At 30.9% G+C, this 10,578-nt stretch overlaps 1 protein-coding gene across 6 annotated transcripts in view; it reads right to left on the minus strand.

Moving 5' to 3' along the window:
• The window catches only part of MPP5 (membrane palmitoylated protein 5), a 74,567-nt gene that overhangs the window by 36,058 nt on the left and 27,931 nt on the right, over positions 1-10,578 (minus strand). The window lies entirely within an intron of this gene.

Below are 10,578 nucleotides of genomic sequence, written 5' to 3' on the forward strand. Positions count from 1 at the left end.
TGCTTCCAATTGTTTACTACTATGAGCAATAATAAGCACTTCAGCACATAATGATGACTTCTGCATAAAAATTTGTCTAAGATTTTGATGTTTTCTTAAAATAAGTCCTATAAATAGAATATAAAAATAAGATTCTGACATTTTAAAAGTCACACAGCTTTCCAGAGCAGTTTTACTAATTTACATCCCATTAGCTATATTTTCATCAATATTCGACATTACCATTTTTTAAATGAACACATGAATCTCATAAAATTATATAGAAAGTTATGGCATGTGTATGTGTGTGCATGTGTATGTGTGTGCATGCCTGTTAGTGTGCACAAGCAGCACATGTATTTTCTGGGAGATACCCAAAATGGTTAAGAACCATTGGTTGTTTCTCTCTTGCCCCCCCCCAAACAGGTAGATTTGTTATAAATGATTTTCTAAAACAGGTAGATTTGTTATAAATGATTTGTATGTTCATCGTATTTGTGGCAGCTTTTATTGTAGAAGTTTTGAAATCTTGTGTGTTAAGGATAATCCACCTTTCCCTGTGTGATTTCCTTCACTGTTTCTATGCTTATAAACTCCTTCCTCTAGATCATGAAATATTTACCTACTTTCTTCAAGCTTTTTGTAGCTTCTATTTCAAAATAAACTGTAATCCATTTGGAATTTATTTTGGTATATATTTGAAGGGAAATTTTAACTTCATTTCTTTTCTTCTAAGTGGTTAACCAACTGTTCTAACACCATTTGTTGAATAATCCTTCTGTTTCCACTGATCTATAATAGTATCGAATTCTTATATACATCAGGGTCTGTTTCGAGTCCATTGGTCTATCAGAATCACAATGTCTTACCATAGTAGCAGTATAGTCTCTGCTCACATTCACATGACAAGTACTTGTTCATTACTTTTTCAAAAGTGTCCTGACTGTTCAAAATAAGTTACAGAATAATTTTTTCACGGTATCTCCCACTCTTTCCTATTCTTCCAAAAAGAAAAATCTTAATGAGATTCTGACTGAAATTAAACCTGTAAATGAATCCGGAAAAAACTTATAGTGGATACAATCTGTCTTATACACAGTCACATGTGAAAAGAACCTGTAGGTTTAAGTCTTTTTGTTAGTTTTCTTCATATAAGGCCTTTCTGTACATTTATCTTGTATTTCACTACTTAACAGTAGTTAAATTTTTTATAGATTTTAATAGTTCTTCGGTTATTTGAGGTTCTCTATCTTTTCCTCCCAAAATCAAAACAGCATTAGCCTTCTTTATATGAAATATGTATGCTCTTTAGTAACTTAAACTGCAGCAAAAAATATATAAAAAAAAAAAACCCTAACAAAATAGTTAAAGTAATTAGATATAATCATATGGTTACTATAGACTTCCCTGAGTGTATAATGAGATTCCTGTATAAACTTTTACTGATTCATTAAAAGGACTCAACCTGGTTGTCAGGGCAATGAGAAAAATCAGGAGCTTCAGACCTCACTGACTGAAATCAATAAGCAGCTTTAGTCAGTCCAGAAAGTAACCAACTCCCTATTGCATCTCTTCAATCCCAGGGATGTTTAAATTTTTTTAAAGACAAACTTCTGCACAATCTCTACTGTGTACCAAAACCACCCACAATGACACTAAAATACTGACATTATAAAAAATAATTATCTGTAGTTGTACCTTTCAGGTAAAACTACTGCTGTTATTTCGTTATATTATATAGGCTTTCAGACTTTTTTTTTAAATGCTGACCTAACCATGTAGGTTACATTGTCAATGTTTTGCAATCTGATATTTTCCAATTTCTTTAGAATAATTCCTAGGATAAAATTACTGATCAGATAATAAAAACATTTAAAACTTTGATACATATTGCCAAAGTGCCCTCCAGATTTGTACATAGTCCTACTAGCAATGAACTTGAGTGCCTGTTTCTACAAACACAGATCAAATTAAGGCTTATAAATCTTTTTAGTTTTGGTGATATGCTTGGGAAAAAACATATTTCTTCATCTAGTAGTGAGGTTAAATACATTTTCACACTGTTAATAGTCATTTGTATTTCTTCTTTCATCTACTTTCTGCTCATCTTTTGCTGATTTTTATACTAGTGTTTTTTTTTTCTTAATGAATGGATTATACTGATTATATAAATATCCCTGTAGTCGTAAAACTTACTGAATATAATTTTATCTTTTCTTGCTATTTAAGAACAATAGATTTTAATCAAGGATATTTATGAGAATTACTAAAGAAATTTACAGATATAGTGTCCTGAGTTCTACATCAAACACAATCAGAATCTCTTATGTCTTCTTTAATTATATATATATATATATATATATATATATATATATATATATAATTAAAGTTCTTTATATATATATAAAGAACTATACTATACTATATATATAGTAAAGAACCACTGACTTAAAGGCTTTATTAAACATTGGTTACTGCAATATTTTAAGACCTGATATACTTGGGACTAAGGTACTCAAAGCTATTCTTTTATATTAAATAACCTTGATTGCTATATTGGATTTTTATGTCTGCTTTAATATTTATTCTATTTCTTGACGACTGTTTCCTTTTGTTGCCCTCTTCTTGCTTCTGTTATAAACACAGCATATAATTTTCATATTTAGACTATTTTAAGTACAATTAAGATACTGTAGTCAAAAGCCAGCAAGAAAAACTACAGAAAGGAAGGTAGGGTAACCCAAACCAGAAATGGTTTAATGAGAGATACAACTTGAGATCAATGACCTTATTCATGAGATCACTCAACAGTTGAGACACTGCTCAGACAGGAAATAAAAAATTTTGTGGTTAGTCCAAAAGGAATGATAGCTTTTAAGTTCTAAGAAATAAGTAGGCTTCTCATGTTGATAGAAACTGAGGTAAGAAATACAAGTTCCAAGGAAATGAAATTTGGTTGATTTGTTAATATTGGGTTCATACTGAGGAATTCTAAAACCATAAAGACCATCTACGACAGTTTAAAATCCAGGGGAAAAAAAAAATCTCAGGATCAAACTGGAAATGGCTTTCACTCATGAGGTGAGGGATCAAAATAAGATATATAGGAATAGGAAGGCTGTAAAACAGAAGAATACTACAACTGAGTCCCAAAGAAGCTGATGACCTAGTACATAATAATGAGTTCTGAGAACATAAGGACCATGCCAATGCTAGAAATATCAACAAATTTAACTGGGCTTAAGGTTCAAGTATTTTAGGTTAGCATCAAGACCAATTTAAGGTTTTTAATTATCATCTTTTAGAACTTCACTCATCTCTATTAAGTCCCATTCATTTTTTAATTAGTAAAACTGTTTTCACTGAAATTATCTTTTTTAGGAGTTATCTTCAGACTTATGTCAATCAATGTTGCCAGACTACACTGAAATCACTTGCACTTAAGCTGTTTTACAATTAAATATCACGAACCATTATTGAAAAACTACAAATATGTATTTATCCCAAATTACATATTAATTATCACCATTACTGAACAGTGATATAGAATTCCTTATTATATGCATATACGTTATTTATGTAATCCTTATAAAAACCTTGAGTAACTTTACGCAATTAAAAAACAAACAAACAAACAAACAAACCCCACCAAACCCCGAGACATACATAATTCAGAACAAATCTCTACAGATGGAGAAAATGATGTCATCCACAAAAATGTCACCTGGATGAAGAATCCATCTCTTCAACTTCTAAGGCAGTGCTTTTCCTGCCACAATTAGGTAATAATAAAAGATACCTTTTTTGGCCGGTTCTAGAACTTGTGTTATGTCATTTTTCTGTTTTGGAAAAGCTGCCCTGAGATTTCTTTTTGCCTAATACAGTAGCATGTAATACACACTGACTAGTATTTAAAGGAGCTAATATGTTTTAGCTATTTTACCATGTATCTGTAGGAAGAATTTCCTTTCAACTGTATTTATGCATATTTATACATATAATACATGTTTTAATTCTTTCATACACTTTTTGTAATACTGTTGCTACTTTTATAATGTTTTTTGCATTTTATTTCTCCTATTTTACTTCTCCAAGTATTTTACTCTTTAGATATTTTCTGAATATTTTGTTTCATCTCTAACATTACAATAGTAATGGTAGGTGGTATATTAGGAAACGTTCAGCAAAACAAACCCAAACTGTAATTTCTGTGAATGCAGAGCTACGTATCTTTTTGAGAAATGTAAAGTATTTCTGAAAGTGCTGCACTAGCCTGGGTGGCCAAGTAGGATAGCAAGATTGTTAACTATGATTTACATGGTCCTTTTCAGATAAATTCCGTATCTGTTTTCATGACCAATTTAGCTGGGAAAGTTTCCAGAAAGCATTCTTAGGCTGGAAAGCTGCTCAAAGTTCTCTCATCACTCAAGTTCAAATGTTTCCATTAAAAATGTTTAATGAATAGGCAGAACAGATTAAGTTACTAGACACTCAGAAGTTTTTTAAACTTCATTAATTATATGTAGCTTGACAAGATATGGACTAAACTATATGCAGCTGAAACAAATGAGTATTTAAGAGAAAATATGAAATATCAAATGATATAAACCCTTTGATGAAATTAGTATGTATTTACAAGCAAGTTTATTAATTTAAAGGACACTGAAAATGATGCTCTTTCTGTCCAGTAAGTTTTAAGATCACAAAGCAACAAATACCTACAGCATTAATTTTAAAAAACTGATTATGACAAATGAGTTCTTTACTCTTTATTAGAAATTCTAAATGGAATTCTGATAAAGGGTCTTTTCTTTAAGTATGATGTCATAATAAAAATAACTGTTGGCAACATCAACTCAGGGATTCTTACTTTGACATCATTTATACTTTAGTTTCATATAAAAATTCTTAATTTCAAAGGTCAAAATATTTAGTTGTAGGTTAAAAAACCCCTTGTTCACATATAGTACATCTTTAAAAGCACTTTACAAATAGATATTATTCAAGAACTGTTAATTTTCTACATACTTAAAGAAAATGTCTCATTGTCTAATGCAGCAATTAGGTTCTATCTTATTTAAAACGAAAGCCACAAGTTCTTCAATATTCTGCGTAATTCCAGAGGGAAATTTTAAAATCCAATCAGAGGCAACTAAATCAGTCCTATCAAATATGTACCCTCTTTTGTAATAAGAAAGAAGACAAGACAAGCAATAAGGAGTACAAAATAGAGAATGGAGACTTTCTAGATACAAAAACCAGAGGCTCCCTTCCCACTCCCATATACAGAGACACAAGATACAAAAAGAAAGAACCACATGGAGAGAAAAAGAGAAAAATCACAAAGCTAGCAAAAAAGAATGACAGGGGTGCAGAACAGGAGTGAACAAAGAAGGGAGTACTGAAGTAGATGGGTACCTAGAGCAAGGCAGGATGGAGGAAAGGCAGAAATGGGGACACTGCAGGGGAGAAGGCAAAAGCAAGCATAGCAAATCTGGTTTTGGTGATAAATTTTAGTCTGTAACAATGTCCTTTCAAGGAAGTTCTTTATATCTAGTTCATATTCCTTGTTCTACAGTTTGATCTATTTCCTCTAACCTGATGGCCAGTAGAAATTGTTTTAAGTTCCCATCACCTTCTCTAACATTTCATATAACACTTAAACTGTGATTACCTGTTTTAAAAAAGAGAACATATTTACGTTAGAGTAAGAAAAATCACTTATGTTTGGTTTTGAGATACAATTAATCAGATAAATACAAACATACATCTAAGTCCACAACCTATCCCCTCAACTCTCCCCTCTCCCCTTTGGCCCTCTTCTGAATGTCTAAAAGATCAAAGAATGAAGACTAAAAGAGGCAACAGAAAGCAATCACCAAGAGTTGCTCTATCTGAAAATTCCATCTTCAAACACCCAAAACTCTGGGAAGCCATATGGGGGAATTTTTTGGCTGTAAGGGTAAACAAAAATTACCCAAGGAAGCTGAGGAATCTCTATCTCTAGAGTTCTTTCATAGCAGTGGAGATAACCATCTACCCTGGATGAATTCTGCTTACTTTTACTCATTACTATCATTTAACCTACATGAAACAGACTGTCTAGAGAGCTACTCAGCATTAAGATCTTCCATTCCATTGTTTAAATACCAATTCTTTTAACCTATCCTCAGAAATTTCTAGATTTCAACCTACCTCATGACTTTTTTTATGAAGCTTTTTAAGATTTCTTTTTCCCCTAAACTTTACGGTCAAATTGAATATTGAGATGAGAAACTTAATATTATTTAGTATGAGGAAAGTATATCAGTTTCCAGTATATCTATCTGCTAAATCAAAATTAGATCTTTCATTCAGGAAGTCTTTGCTTACATAGGGTAGTCTTGTCTTTTTACTTTTTAAATTTAAAAACATAAAATTTAGAACTCTGAATTTTGGTTTTTAGCAGACTAGGTCAAAATGAATTTATTAAAACAATCAGTAGCTCATGAAAGACCCTGAGCAATGATTCCTCATTAACAAATTGGGTTACAAATTAAAAAGAAATACTAGACAAGTATATAAGCAAAGACAGTTGAGACACTTTATCTCTAAACATGAGAAGACAATGGAAATAAGCCATTGAAGTGACTTCAGAACAAACGCTTCATGATTTTTCTCTGGATGAAACTGAAAGGGGTTTGGTGAGAGAAAAAAAAAGCTGCAAATTTGGAGTCGGAATACCTGACTGGATAACCTACTTAAAGTCTCTGGGCCTTTTAATAAAATGAGTGGGTTTGACTAGGATAGTATTTCTCAAACTTCTGTTGGTGATCTATTAAAAAACCACATATTTTTAAATTTCTCAAACCAGTATACACACCTACTTGAAATGAGATTTATGAATACTTATGTGCAATATAATACAGTTTAATATTTTCTATTTTATTCTTGTACTTAAAAAGTACAAAATAGCATGGCTAAAATTAAGACTTATAATAACAAGTAGAAGCAAAGATGTAGAGAAATGGGAACCCCCATACATTGCGGTGAGAATGTAAAACAGTGCAGATACTGTGGAAGATATGGCAGTTCGTCAGTAAGTTAAACACAGAATTACCATGTGACCCAGCAATTCTATTCCTAATTATATATCCAAAAGAATTAAAAACAGGTGTTCAAACAAAAACTTATACATAAATTTCATAACAGTACTATTCCTAACAATACTAGCCAAAAGGTAGAAACAATCCCAATGTTCCATCAAGAGATGAATAAACAAAATGTGGTATATCCCTACAATGGACTATTATCCAGCCATAAAAGGTAATGAAAAACTGCTTCATGTGGATAAACCTTTAAAACATTATGTGGATAAACCTTTAAAACATTATGCTATGTGGAAAAAAAGCCAGTCACAAAAGGTCACATACTGTATGATTCTGTTATAAGAATGCCCTGAACAAACAAATTCACAGACAGAAGGTGGATTAGGGTTGTAAGGGGTTAGGGGGAGGGGAGAATATGAAGTGATTTCTAATGGGTATAATTTTTCTTTTTGGGTTAACAAAAGTACTCTGGAATTATACAATGCTGACTGTTGCACAATTTTGTGAATATACTAAATACTCATGAACTGTATACTTTAAAATAGTTATATCTTAATTAAACGTATTTTTAAAAATAAAATAAAAAATTACTGTTTAAGATCCACAAATTAATTTCACAGACAAGAAAATTAGATGATCTCTCTGGAGGCTTCTGGTTCTTACAAAAGTTAGATTTTAGTGAACCTACACTGTGTCACATGCTTAAAAAGATACTTTCTCTCTTGGTCCTCAAGAAAATCCTAAAAAGTAATTCGTCTAAGGTCAACAGCAATTAAGTGAAGATAAAAAGTATTTAAACTCTACATCTGACTCCAGATACCCTGCACTAGTAAATACGCAATGATAGCATGCATTTCTGAACATATCATAACATAATGATGCAACTCTTTGCAAGAGGAAAAAAGTTAAAACGTATTATTACTTAATAGGTGGAACGGCATTGTGTCAAAGGCTGAATGGTATAGCAATTATTTTTCAGTAGAATTAGGAATATTTAACAACCAAATATTACATAGATACCCATATTCTAAAGAATTTTTAAAATCTTATTTTAGGTTAGCTCTAATTTTAGCAATCATAACAAATCAGAAAACTTTTAAATGGTGTCAACATTTTAAACATTAAACTTAGTACCAATAGTTCTAATAAGTTCACTTCTGGAAAAAAAGTCCCTTAAAGAATGGCTAATAAAGTCTGGAACTATCTATAGCAATTGAGCATAAATTTACTAGCAAGAATAATTAATTTCTCCGAAGTAGGCTGACCTCAAGGTTTATTGGCACTGGAATTTTGTCTGTTGTCTTTAAATGAATTTTATTTTAAAAGCCAATCTTAAAATTAAGTTCATCACAATTCGGCAATATTCCAGAATATCCCATGGTCAATCAAAAGTCAAATACTGTCAGAAATATAGAGAGATATTTTACTTTACAACATCAAATACAGAAGTACTCTTGATTTAATAGTTTGAATATTTTTGCCAGAGACATCTGGCAAAAAAATATGGAGACACTAATCAAGATTGAAACATGCTATCATTAATATTATAAAAATATTTTATTCATCATAGTTTTCTTGCTCTTGGTGTATCTTTTTTACTTTTTTCTTCACACTAATCTCATCTAGTGTAAATCAGAAAGCCCCTCATCACAACTTTCAGGAGTCTCCTTATTAAAACACATAACAGAATGCTTATCATGGGTGTGGGTGCACCTGTCCTAAAGTCCTTTTAAAGATGCAACTATCATATAGTCACGTATATGATAGATTGCAGTGTTTCTGAGTATATTCCCTTTAAATAGTCTGTTGACTATATTTAGCTGTCCACAACTGTGGCCTCAAATTACTTATCTGTGAATACAAAAACCAAAACAGTGAAATCTATAATCTAGAGATAACTGAAAATGATCCTATTCTCTCTCATCCCATTTTAATCTGCATTCTGTTCTTTTCTCTAGATTTCTCACAAGGTAGTTTGCTTTGCTTATGAAAGAGAACTAGACAATGACATTTTATTTGTAGCAAAGCAAGTTTTAATAACTCATGTCAATTTTAAGGAAAACTTCCCTAATATATCAAAATTCTTATAATTTATAATACTAATATCAATTATTCATTTGGAATTAAGTTCCCACATCACTATTTTCTAGTTTTATTTTTTTTCCCATTTTCTAGTTTTCAATAAGGTTCTGACTGCTTTTAAACAAGAAAATTCAGTTCATCCTTTCTAAATATTTTCTATCAATTCCCTACCTGCACTGTTATTACTATACGGTACCAAATTTATAAATACTTTCATTAAAAAGCACCCAGACAATTAAAGTATCTAACCTTTCTAATCACATTTTTAATTCTTAAAAGAATATTTTCTCTACTCACAGATAAAAGATGATGTATCATTTGGAAACTGAAGTCTCCCTCTGAAAGAAATAAATCTTTTTTCTCATTTAAATCTTTTTTCTCATCCTTTCCTCATTTAAAACAAGGTTGCTGTTTCTGGCTGTGAAAAAGGCTGAGAAGTTGTCTCCCGGCATGTGTGTATTACAATACTGGCAGGGAGACACATACAACTTTAAGGGAGTACTTCCTTCATAATATGATGTGGTCGCAAATTATGACAGGGAAAAATATGTTTGGTACAAAGCTATCAAATTTCATTTTAAAAGGAAAACTTACAACTGAGTATATCCAAAAACTGAAGCTTTGACTGACAATAACAACTTTATAACTTACACTAACTTTCCATGTTTCCTACAATCAACACATTTGTGTTACGTGTATTAACATTAAATCTATCACTTATTTCTCAACATTAAATATTCTCTTATCCAAAAAATGAATTACAGATACCTGGTACATTTCAAATTACTTTAAAATGAAATATGTAAAACAGCTTTAAGTTCAAGGATTGCAAAAAAGTATTTTTGCAAACTACAGCGGATTGCAAGTTGGAAAAATATATAGCTGTCCTTTAACCTATATTTGTTAGATAAGTTTGCCACTCGACAAAAAAACAGAAATAAGAAAAAGCAAAATATTTAAGAGAAATGGTCTCCAATTTTCCATGCTTATATATTCCCTATGTGAATCTGGCTTAAGCTATATTTGTTTCCTTATTTTGATTATATAAATCTTACCTATTATATGAACATTTATGCCTGATATAAGTAAAGCAAATAAACAAATACATTAATCTTAAAGAAATTTAAACAGAATAACAGAAGAATCATTCAGGCTTGGGATGGATACAGTATAATGTAAACTTTTTCCAAGTCACAGAGAATATTTACAGAATATTTTAATTTAAAAAAAAATGAGGTGGTAGAAGATGAGGGCCAATAAGAGGCAGCTGGGAATAAAATATTTTTAGTCTAACAAAACTCTCAGGGAAAAAAAAGCATAAAATTCATTCAAATAAATGTATGAAAAATATGTAATCTTCACTATGCTGTACAACTGAAATATATTATTGTATGCCAACTGTAACTGAAAAAAACTCATTGACTATACA

This window comes from Pteropus vampyrus, unplaced genomic scaffold, assembly GCF_000151845.1.
Source record: "Pteropus vampyrus isolate Shadow unplaced genomic scaffold, Pvam_2.0 Scaffold15, whole genome shotgun sequence".
In the NCBI taxonomy this organism is placed as follows: Eukaryota; Metazoa; Chordata; class Mammalia; order Chiroptera; family Pteropodidae; genus Pteropus; species Pteropus vampyrus.